Below are 12,449 nucleotides of genomic sequence, written 5' to 3'. Positions count from 1 at the left end.
TTACAGATGCATTCCCCCTCATCCACTGATAACCTTTTGAACCACATCTCAAAAAGGCTGCTTTGCCAGTCAGAACATCATTGTCTTGCTGAATCTGCTGTAATCACAGGAGAGCTAAGCAGTGTTACACTGACATTGCCATTAATGGGTGCAAAGACACTGTGTTCAGATCAATAACCATTATGCTTTTGTACAGTTAAAGTTTGCCTCCAGCGCTCATGCTATTGGGATAGAGTACAGTGCAGGGAAAGCAACAACACAAAGCAGTGCTCTCCTGGGTGGGCAGGAGGAAACCCTTCTCCCCAAGGATGACAGAAAGCACTGTGGCCACTGGCTGATGGCACAGGACCCAGCTGTACTTGGCCTTCCTCCTAGCAGCATTTTGCTGATCTAACCCATGTCATGTCCCATGCCAGCTGGCAAAACTATTTGATTCTGCTTCTGGATGCCTGTGTGCAGCTCCCAAAGCTTCTGACCTGCTCTATAATGCTACTGCTCTCACCTCAAGATCAACTTTACCACCATTCCCTGCATCAGTTCTTTACCATGTAAAATAAACAAGAGCACAGCGAGTGTGCCTCTGGCTGCCCCATTGTTCATTACAGAAGGTCCTTCACAATGAAGTGCAGCAGTAGTCTGTGTGGCACTGCATGGATACACAACAGTAAACCCCCAGAGCTGGGATCAGATTGTCTCTTGGGGTCATTCCTGCACATGGAACATGTGTACACAGACTAATTTATTCCAGCATGCCCAAGGTACATTCAAAAACCACAGCCATCTGTTATGTATCATAACAGAGGGAACATCTCCTACAAACAGGGGCTCCAGGACAAACTGCTGAGCAGAAGGACAGACATGCAGCCAGGGCTGAGCAGTGATGGTGCACGCTGGGCTGTTTGCTGTCCATGCATAAGTCTGCAAGTACAGAACATTCAAAATGGAAATCCAGCTAGGATGGAAGAGATGCCATGGCATTTCCCACACCCATCACAGACCTGCTGGCATCTTTCTCAGCTGCAACCTCAAAGCCTCATACTGCTGTAAAGTGGCATAAAAGACAAGAAAGGGAGTGCATAAAAACAGTGCTCAAGTCATAACTGCTTTTTAATGCTGTGGCTGGCAAGAACAAAGGCTAAAAAAAATAATATAGAGTTTAATTTGCAGCACTATATGAACTACTACAAACAGACAGTGGAAAATATCTTCCTATTTTCTTCCCCTTACCTCAAGTGTTCCTTATCTGCCTGTGCTGAGGTGACCATCTATCACAGCCCATCCCATGTGCCAGAAGACAGGCATGCTGCATCTGATTACACTGCTTTATCTTCACTTGGGCTTTAGGAGCCATTCCCACTTTGATTATGCTAATCTGATAACATTATTTCTAAGCAAGATGCTACAGCAGAGGGACCACGAGCTGCTTAGTGGAGGCCAAACCAAATGCAATTGGATATGCTGCTTCTGTCTTTCAGGTGCAGATTTCAAAGGGTGTAAGAGCATCCTGCCTTTCCAAAAAAGGGAAAGGCAAATTTGAACCTACAGAAAAAAATTAAAAGAGACAATGCATATACACGATGTTGTGCAAAATGAGTATGGGAGCAGGGAGGAAAGCACACCAACACACAGCCCTTTAGTATACACCCAGAAATGTTCTCTTGCACACAGATAAATGGCTCCAGATGCTGCAGTTGAGCAGCTTGCAGTGTCAGCAATAAAAGCGAGAACAATGAGGGAATCATCCCTTGATATCTATATTGCAACCACAAGCATCAGTGCACTCAGGCTCTGCTTCTTTGGCATCAGAGCTGCTGAGTCAGGAAGAGTAGTGTGGTTGTGCGTTCAAGCACAACACTGTACCCCAAAGCCCAGTAAGGTTCCCTGGTGCAAACTCTTCCAGTAGCAGCCACACTCATTTTAGGAGACCAATGTTTCCACTTGTTGAGCATCTAGTGTCTCTTGTGGAGATTAGCAAATACTGACATTTCCAGTCTGATGGCTAGGGAAGACCATAGAGAAAAAACTCTGTTGAGGTTGATCTGAAAAGCACAATTTTCATGTAAATGATGAAACTAGCACTTTATTTCAAGTCATTTTAAAATAGTAAAATCTAGCTTTTTAAAACTTAGGCACATTTTTGAACCAGAAAACCATTTCAGAGCAGTCCAAGAGTTTAATTTTAAAAGTACTGAAACAGCATTTTGTTCACTTCAAAACAAAGGAAGGGGATGACAGCTTCAGAAGCCTTCCTCCTTTCTCCAGCCAGAACGATTCACAGATCCATTTGTTCATGGACCAAGTGGATAATTTTGTAGCAAATAATCCTTGATTGGTCAATTTACCTTCAGCTGCAATTATTTGTTGTCACCCAGATGTATATTGCAAGGGAATGACAGTCTCTGGCTCTCGAGCAAACAGGAATAGGGAATGCCAGCAGTATTGGTGGTAGGTGGACAACTGGACTAGATGATCTTAGAGGTCTTTTTCAACCTGAGTGATTCTATGATTCAGCTCTTCCCACAGAGCAGCAGGACCCACCAGCCTGCAGCTCCAGCCACACCACACAAACACTTGGGTTACATGAGCTATGGAGGCAATTAGGTCAGACCAAAAGCTGAGACCTGAGCTTGAGCATCCCTAAGGATGTAGTTCTGCTACTTTAAAGTTATTCAACTCAAGCAGAGGAGTCTTAGATTGCCACAAATAAATTCAGCAGTGAAGTGGTTCAGCAACATCCCCACAACACAGCAGCACCGTGCTTGAGCAACCTGTTACCTGTCCTTCCCCTTCCTGCGCTTCTGCACAAAAACACAGACATAGAAGTGTTGGCAACAGAAGACTGTCATCTACTCCGCCTGCAGGGAAATCTGGTATAAATTATCCTTTTCCTTAATTACTTGATCCTACCTAATCCTCTAGCAGGCAATGCTGACCTTGATAGTCCAAATCTAGGTGCCTTAGCCTGCAGAGCCTCTTTGTGCTGTTTCCAAGTATTTGCAGAGCATTTCCAGCCCCAGGGTGCTCTGCCTCCTTTATGCCACAGCTCAGCAGCAAACCCCAGTGCTCCCGGAACCAGGGACCTGTCACACTGCCCAAAGGTGCTTGAGTGCTCCAAAAAGGACAAAAAAGAGTGGAGATATTCCCCAGCCTACAAGGCTAGAGAGGTTTACAGCCTCCTGAATGTAGAATTTCAGAGGCTTAGGCCTGCTGGACTTCCCCAACCAAAGCAATGCCTGTGGAGCATAAAGCCGCAGCACAAAGAGGCAGCACTGTGGATATGCCCAAGCAAGTTCAAGGGATATCAGAACTATGACACATAGAAATTGATTTTTCACTCTAAGCTCAATGGCTACTTATCTCCAATAGCAAAATTAACATTCAATTAGATTTGCTAAATAATTCATGGCAATACATTTGATGTGGTAGTGAATCCCAGCAGTGAATCATCAGCATTTTGCATTATTGTGCTGGCAGAAACCAGGATTATTTCTTAAAAGACAACATCTCTCGTTGCCACCATCCACACCCAGATTCTTCTGGGGCTTGAAGCTTCCTCATTTCATATCGCCTAGGGCTAAATTTGAAGGGATAAAAGGAACTGCTGCTATTGAAATTTTTTATTTTGGAGCAATTTAACCATACACAGCAGCTTGATTTGCTGGTATTTTTTTCCCCAGCATTTGGAGCTCTGCAAATCTTTTGTAATGAAGCAATGCAGAACCACTGTTTAGTCATGCAAATGAAATGAGAGTTAACTGAAAAGCATTCTGGGGAGCATAAACTCTTTGCCAAAATTCAAAGCAAAAATTTCTATTGTCAATCAAAATGCATAAACGTTTCCAAATTGGCTTTTGTGCGTGTGCACTGTTGGGAAAAGGACAAGCAAGACAGAGCAAACATTCCCTGCAGTCTCGGAGATAACCAGCACACCAAGTAGTTCGGAGGGAGGCAAATAGTGTTTCTACAGAGCTTCTGAAAATACATGGAATTATTACTACAAGTTGAGAAGGAAGAAAATAGCTTTCCATCCACCATAAAAGCACCCCAACCTCCACTGAATCCATCCTTTTCCAATATGACACATGAAATCAGAATCAGAGTGGACCCTCAAAGAGCAAGGCTTTGGTAGGCAAACCACAGCATTCACCATTTTGCTCTTCCCTCCCAACAGTTGAGGGAAGCAGAGGGGCCCTGGTGTCTGCACAAAGGACACTTCCATGCATGGCTGCCCACACCATCCTGTCCCCTTTGAGCCGAAGCATTTCGCAAGCAGTGCTCAGGGGGCTGTAGATAAAATTGTGCTCTCTCTAACTCTGCTCTTAGAGATTACTTGAGATTCCTGTATTGCTGAAGGATCAAAGATGAATAGCCATTTTAGCCTGTGCTTCCACAGCAGCTTTTACAACATTAGATATAATGACCAGGTATTCAGCTGGTATAAACTACTTCAGCTTTATTTTCTCCACTCACAGTAAGAGCCAGTTCACATCATCCAAGGACTTCTCCAAAGTCTGATACAGCTCTGACTGATACAGAGCTCTAGCTCAGCTATACAACATTTATTCAGTTTTCAGTTTCTTCCTTTCAGATTTCCACAAATGCTAACCAACTCATCGAGAGGTTTCAGTTCAGGTATTAGGAAAAACTTCTTTTCTAAAGAGTGGCAATGCGTTGGCACAGGCTGCCCAGGGAGTGGTGCAGTCACCGTCCTGGAGGTGCTCCAAAACTGTGGAGATGTGGCACTGAGGGATGTGGTCAATGGACAATATCGGTGGCAGGCGAATGGCTGGACTAGATGATCTGAGAGGTCTTTTCCAACCTTAACGATTCTATGATAATATTTTCTCTGCTACAGACACTGGAGTTTGGTGACATCTAAGGTCAGCGGCAGAGCATTTAAAAGAATTTTAAAGCAAACAAACCTCCCACCACCTGTCAGAGGGCTCACACAGCGGACTTGGATCCTACACGTAGTAGGGCACTCCTGGCACCAGGCAAAGGCTTTTTCCAAACTCCTCACTTGTCCCAGTATGCAAGGTACACATCCTACATTAGATAGTGGCAGCTTCACACCTAGCTGAGAAAACAAGGTCATTGTCATCATGGTAGCACACAGGTATCACAGCTGTGGACTCAGCCCCAGGCTGTGGGTGCCTCAGTGAGACAGACCACAGTGCTCAAGAGATGCACAGCTGGCTGGCAGCTCAGCATCCCTGGTGATGAATGAGCCTGCTGTATGAAGCTATCTGCAAGAAATACAAAGCATGGTTTCTCTTTTAGACCTCGCTTAGGTGCAGGGCTACACCTGGCTGTGAAGACCAGAAGAAATCAGATTCAAAAGTTTTTTTGAAGAGGAAAGAAAGACAGAAAACAGACCGTACAGGTGCATTAAGAACAAAGCATGAATTCTGCTTATGCTTCTATGACAAGGCAGCCAGGTGAAGTGCAGCATGCCTATCACATCCTAAATGGAGAGCCAGCAGCATCTGTCATAAGAGTCTGAACAGCAGAGGCTGAGACTCCCACGGAGGCAACCTCTTTTATGTCCTAAGTAAGCTGATGAACTAGTAGCAGAGGTATTAGCAAGACAGGAAAGCCTGCAGAACACTCAAATGTGGTGCCAGAACCCACATGCCACTGAATAGCTCTGTTGTTGTGTGAGCTAAAAGGCTGTTTCCCCCATTAGACTGAGAGTGACAGCACTGACAAGATTTATCAGAGAACATTTACCCTGGACTCAATGAAAAATTGCCTCAGTAAAAATGCTGCCAGCTCTGCTGACGTCTATTATCTTTATTAGAAAGGCCTCTCTGATAACCAAATTCATTAAGACCTCTAAGCAAATCATTTCATATAAACTTCTGCATGTTAATTCAGCACAGACAGATGCAATGGGAGCTTTGGTAAAAAAAAATCATTAATCAGGGCTACATTTATCAGCAGGTGAGCAAAGAGAAAGGTTTCAAGTTCTCTGCAAAGCCCATTTTAAAGTGCTATGGTGTGCTATTAACTCAAGCACCTGTGCTGCCACTTGGGTTTGTATTTAGTCCTCCTCAGTCCTAATGAGTTCAATGCTGCATTCCAAGGGTTATGGCATTGCCCCCAGGGTGCAGTAATTCCTATTTTTCAATGTTCGTGTTTTAACTGACTGAAATGTCTATACATGTTCCAAGTTGGATGTAGAAACAAAAAGCAAGAAACTTTACTGATGGAAAGTCAGTGAAATAGGATGGAGGCACAGCACTGCCCTGAAGCCACGAGGCTGGTTCACCCCCCTGCAATACAGCACATACTGCTGGTTCCACTGGGCTCCCACAGCAGCTTATTCTATAGTCCAAGGAAACCTCCAAAACTGAGGTTGCATGCACATTCAGTAGTATCCTCTGGTGCACCAGGATGGAGCTGATTCTGACGAGGTACACCGGAATCTCCATTACATGGCATAGGGTCAGAGAACAAGGGTGCCATGTTTTACTATCCTCCAGCCCTTCAAAAGCCCTAACAAGCAGCTTTAAACAAAGGCTAAGACACAATTTTCACTCTGTTTCTGACAACTTGCTAGAAAAAAAAAAAAAAGGCAGAATTTCCCCACAGTGGTCTCTGAAAGATTAGGCTCATTACTGTTAACACTGTGTTAGAAGTGGACATTAATTAATGCTGAATTGCAAAGGAATTCCAGCAGTACAACATATTTCACCCCTGCTGCTACAGCAATGAACTCATTATGAATGAAGAAATTAAAAACATATATCAGAAGGGAAAGTTAATGATTTTCCACTTCTTATTTAGTGTGGGCAAAATACACTAGTGGACTAGAACGAAAGAGGAAGAATGTATCTCAGATTCATTTACAGGATAAGATCACAGCCCAAAGCACGTTATTTGCTGGGAATGAAGTGTTTATCAAGTGATTTCAAAGCTGCACACGGTGACCTTGAGCCAAGCACTTTGCGTCACCCAGAACGCCTTCTATCTGCATAGAAGAGCTGCACTCACCTCCTGGTCCCTGGGCAGGAGGGCTGAGAAGCCACCAAGTGAGGTGGTATCAGCCAGCGTAGGGAGAACATGGCCTGGAGGAAGTGCTAGCCGTGAGGCCAGAGCTGCTCAAGCAGATGAAGCCACTGTACAGCCATTCTGTCCAAGCTGCACTCGTGCTATTAGCTGGGGGGGGCAGGTTTGTGTAACCACCCTTAAACACAAATGCCAAAGTCACCACTGCAGTAAATCAGGGATGCTCCAAGGATACCTGGGAGGGGCTCAGCTCCATAGGCAGGCCCAGCCCAAGGACACCAGGTCTTTCCTTCAGCATCACCTGTTCCTAAGACACCTACCACCTCACAAATTAACCCAGCTGACACTCAGTGAGGCACATCTGCAGCTGCAGTGAACCTTTCCTGCAGGTTCCCATCTCAGATATTTATTTCAGTAATTCTTGCTTTCATCTCTTCTCGGTTTTACTACTTCCATTAGTCTTTTTGACTTGAACTGAATCATTTTCTTTCACATTATTTCCACCATTGCTCTGCCTGTACCCAATATATGTGTCAGAGACAGCAAAAATCCACAAAGCTCAGCTAAGCCCGTGTTGTCATGTAAATAACAGCAGTATATCCTCCCGTTCAAAGAAAATGAGGTGCATTAAGGTAGCAATATATGATTTTCTGTTTTTTTTTGTATAATTATGCACTGAATTTAAAAAGAGATGTCACACAGGCAATCTTTATAGTCATGATAGACAATCCAAGAAAACAAAGGAAAATAATTTTAATAAAATATATTGCCCTAAGCAAGAAATAGGCTTTGTGTTTCATACATGAGATGAGATAGTTGTGATGTAAATGGAACGGTGACCTTGCTGCGGAGTGTTCATTACTTAACACCTCAACAAGCAAATTAATGGATTTTGGAATAGAACAAATAACAGTAATAATCATTTTGCTCCTTGGCATTTGTTTGCTGACAGCTAGATTTAGCAGCAAGTGTTTTGTATTATTATTTATAAAAGGGATTGCAAACAATTCCACACGACCTTAAAGACATCAGAGAATCATAGGTACAGTGAAGAAGTGTTACAGGATTAATCAAGGTTTGGTGAGTGCTTATAAATCAGGCAGTGACATCTGGAAACAAAACTGGCTGCTAGAAGAGTGTAGGCTTTATGTTAGGACATGTTGGATTACCACATCCATACATTTGAAACCCTACATAGGAAGGCTGTGATTGTGGTTACTGTGGTAATTACAGGTGAACGTTCATATGCGTTGTGCATACACTAAATTGTGTGACAATCTCATGATGTTGTTTAAGGGAACTGTAGCCATCCTACAAAGCATTGCATTGTCAGGTCTGGAGGTGTTCATGAACTGTGGAAACGTGGCCCTGAGGGACACAGTTAGGAGGCATGGTGAAGGTGCGTTGGCCATTGGACTAGATGATCTTAGTGGTCTTTTCCAACCTCAATGATTTTATGATTGCCCTCTGCAGGAAGTTCCTCCCTTGCTGAATGATATTTGAACCACCCCCTCCACGAGGTCACAATTCACTTCTCAGCCCTCCTGGCCTGCACTGGGGCTGGGACAGTATCTGGGATCCACCCTCAGCACTGGCAATGGGACCTGGGGAGCAGCAGTGCCTTCACCTCGCACAGTACCCCTAAACACCAGCATCTCCAGCAGCTTATGGACATCATTCATGCTCCCCACTCAAGCCAGTGGGTGAAAACGTCCTGCAGGAGTGACTGCTGGTCCTGGAGAGGCTGCTGGGCTCAGTGATGTGTTGTGCTCCAGCTGAGCATCACACTGCCAACAATTAAGTAGGGGAGTAGAAAACACTGTATGTGGCTCTACCCAGTTAAACCTGCACAGAGCATAAGGGAACTGTAGTATAGCACCCTGCAACGGAGCAAGTGTTCTACATGCAGTTTTTCCAACAAAGATCACAAATTAGCTTCCAAAACACTTCAGTGTGGTTCAAACAGTAAAGCCATTAGGCACGTCTGTGCAATAAAAACCTCTCTGCAAATGGAAGCCCCCTGGCACATACACCTTCAAAACACTGTTGGAATGTTAAACCATGATAATTGCTTTGTAACATAAGCAATTTCCTGATGAGTGTGCACACCACAGAGCACACATCACTGCAGCCATACCTCCAGCTCTGGCTTCAACCCCCTCCCCGAGCACAGAACCCTTTGATTGCAGCACACAAACACAGGTCATGGTGCAATTGATTGCATATGTTAAAGCAACTTCATTTAATGGCCAAACTGCTCTGCAGCAAATTGTGCAACGCTGTAAGAGGGAGAAGCCCTCTGCTACTGTGGCAGAACAGTGCTGGGCACAGAGAAATGCACGGGAAGGGCTGAGCCAGGGCTGCAGGTATCACTCCTGCCCCTTCCTGTTATCACCTGTGCACAGCCCACAGACCTCCAGCAGCATTGCAGCTTGTTCATCATCACCTGTTGAGAGCACTGCAACTCTCTGTACTTTCATTTCCTCAGTTACACTGATTATCACATTAAGAATTCCCGGTGCTACAGAAACAGACTAAAAATAATAAGCCTGTATCTTTCCCAATACAAATGAAGCCCGTTTGTACTACTGAGAGCGTGGAGAGCTCATTGTTTTGCAGTAACAAAGCTTTTATCTCAAGAGATCTAATTCATAAAAATTACTTGCTGTGGTTGTGCAGAACAGTGCCACAGTTCCCACGCTGGTGCCCTCCACCAGAGCGTGCCCTGTTAATGCTGCCCCCTCTGCTTCTCCTCCCTCCTACCAACAGACACCAGCACTGAGATCTGACAGCATCACAGCTTTGCTCTTTCCTTTAAGCTCTACAAAGAAAGCAAAAAGGTGGGAAGGAGGTGGAGGAGAGGCTTCCCCCTGTATTTCACTTTGGGCCAGGTAATAAACCAGGGACGCAGCAGGATGCCCACCCTCCTGTGTCACTTCAGCCATGTGGGAGCAGGGCAAATAGGTGTCATCCTCAGCCCAGGGGCTCCCCCACTATGGGAGCCAGCCCTTTATTACCATCACTTAGACTATCTGCAAGAACTTCAATTAGCTAGAAAGAGGTCATGTTCCTGACATGGATTAATTGCATTGGAAATGAGCTTGATTGCCTGAACCCTCATTTATCAGCAGCTGCTCACTGCAGCCCAGATTACTCAGCAAATTGAGCTTTGAGCACTTGAGGCTGTGCTGGTAGGGGCAGTGCATTCATAGCCAAGATTTCAGACAAATCTGAGCATGGCCAGAATAGAGGGCATGATCCTGGGGCACTTCTGCCCAGACACGAGAAACACCACAGAAACAAAGGAGTTTGTTTTGAGTCCTGACTTACCCTGTAAAAGGAACTGGAGGCAGTTTGTTGGCACCCATTAGGACTGCCTTCCTGCACAATCACCCTGTCCTGGGAGAAAGATTCCCAGCAAGGACAGGGCAGTCCCTTCCCACCTGTGCCACAGCATGGTGAGGCTGCTTCCTACACACATCAGTGCAGCTGTGCACACAAGGCACGTGGTTCTGTATGAGGTATCTACATGGTATAGCTCCTCTTTCTGCTCTCACTGTATTTCATCTTTAAATTGGGAGAGATGTTTGTAACAAATCAGAGAGGAACAGCGAGTTTCCAAGGAGATCCACTGATGAATCAGACTGACTGGTATAAGGTCTAGACGGGTTGGAGCTTCTTAATTCATGAGACCTCACGTAACAAACGGAGGGAAAAAGATTGTATCTCAACTGCAGACCATGCATTCCCTCTGCCAGGAAAAGCAGCTTTTATTCCTGCTATAGGAGCAAACAGCAAGTGCATCGAGTGGGAGAGCAGTGCGAGGTGAGCGAGCAGCTCCAGCACACGCCTGGCTCAGAAAAGCAAACACCATCCAAGGGCAGAGTGGTCCGGATGGAGGTGACAGAGAGGAGGGCTGGAAAGCCCCCTGTGTCACACAGGGAAGGATACACAGAGTTCAGCAAGCACAGGAACAGAAGCCACACAGCAGCTCCATCACAGCCCTGGCATTTCTGAGAGAAAAGGTGGAACCACAAGAAGATATCAGGGCAGGAACAGAGCTGCCCCACCACCAGACTCTGCTGCAAACTGGATTTTCTGCCCAATTCCTGCAGTTTTCTTCCAAGGAAGAAGTGAGAGCAAAGGCATTACCTGCAGTGAGCACCATGCCCTGGGGGCACGTGAGAAGCCCAGGCAGAGTGGGTGGAAAGAGGAACACCTGTAAATGTGGGGGTACTGAGGAGCATTGGGAAGTAACTCACGGGCAGAAGAAACTCTGCTTCTCAAGGCTGTATTCATTCAGACAGTCTGCTCAGCTGCTTCCTTCTGATGGATTGATGGTGAGAAATCACTGAACGCTGGTGTTACCTCTACTGAAATACAAAGTATTCCAAACAACCCAGGAACAGCAAGAGCAGGGAGAAGTAACTGGATACACACCAAGAGCTCCATGGAAGCCTCCTGCTCACCAGGGGCGGAAATCGCAGGAGCACAGAGATGACGGGGAAAATCCTCCAACCACATTGATATCTGCACTTTAGGCACTGCTGCTGGCAAGGTAAAGCTGGGCACAGCAGGGTGACTGCTGTGGGGCATCAGAGGTGGGGACCGCACCAGGCAGGCAGGCTACTGGGCAGAGCCACATGGGGGTTGTTAAAGCTAGAGTGGACTCAGGCTTGGTTGCTAAGTGAGGCTCCCAAAAGGATTTCCTGGAGCCCTTTTGTCTGCCAGGCAAAGACAGCAGCCAGGCTGGTCAGGGGACTGAAGGATGTTTATATGCAAACTAGTTCAAGAGCTGCTTCAAGATATAAATTGCACTTTTTCCAGTTGAGGAAGTTGCTGCTGGTAGCATTTATGGTGTAGTTAAAGGTTTGTGGTAATATTTTAGTGATGCATGTTGTAACAATTGCTAGAAAACACTCTGGGCCTCTCACATAGAAATCAAAATACTCCTGAATGCACTGAGGCTGGTAGCAGCACACCAGATAGTGTGTGTAGCACCAGCAACGGTGACCATTGCTTTACCCTCAAGCTGGTCAGAGAATGGGGACTGAATGTGGACTGGGGACTGCACAGGGCTGGAGGAGCAGCTGCCTCTGTGTAGGAATGTGGGTGGTGAGCAGGAGGCTGACAAGCACCTCGGTGATGGCTCTGGAGTTGAAATCTTTGCAAACAATGTTAGATACGCTAACATAATATGTAAAAACCTAGAGTAAGGTACCACTGAGCTGTGGTCCCTCTGTACTAAACCAGTGTTGGAATGGAAGAAATTGTTAGACACACAGCTAAAATACAAACTGATGTCGCTTGCTCTGCACCCCTGCATGCATATGCTTTTGCATGGCCTTTCTGAAATCAGAAATTCTCTGCACACTTATCCACTGTTGCCAAGTACCAAATGCAGACACTAGGGAATCCCACAAAGCAGCCATACAGAT

At 45.6% G+C, this 12,449-nt stretch overlaps 1 protein-coding gene and 1 long non-coding RNA gene across 9 annotated transcripts in view; one reads left to right on the top strand and one right to left on the bottom strand.

Annotated features, from left to right (window-relative positions):
• KCNMB2 (potassium calcium-activated channel subfamily M regulatory beta subunit 2) overlaps positions 1–12,449 on the top strand; it is a 117,067-nt gene that overhangs the window by 64,050 nt on the left and 40,568 nt on the right. Inside the window, exon 1 of one of the 8 annotated variants that reach the window (XM_015291506.4) lies at positions 10,611–11,569. The exons of the other annotated variants lie outside the window; for them this stretch is intronic. The gene's annotated coding sequence lies outside the window, so the exon portion shown is untranslated. Of the gene's footprint in view, positions 1–10,610; positions 11,570–12,449 lie in introns of those variants that run through there. 8 annotated transcript variants of the gene reach the window in all.
• The window catches only part of LOC121113440, a 242,546-nt gene that overhangs the window by 216,013 nt on the left and 14,084 nt on the right, over positions 1–12,449 (bottom strand). The window lies entirely within an intron of this gene.

Source organism: Gallus gallus, chromosome 9 (assembly GCF_016699485.2).
Source record: "Gallus gallus isolate bGalGal1 chromosome 9, bGalGal1.mat.broiler.GRCg7b, whole genome shotgun sequence".
NCBI classification, from domain to species: Eukaryota; Metazoa; Chordata; class Aves; order Galliformes; family Phasianidae; genus Gallus; species Gallus gallus.
This window is presented reverse-complemented; position numbering and strand designations above follow the sequence as displayed.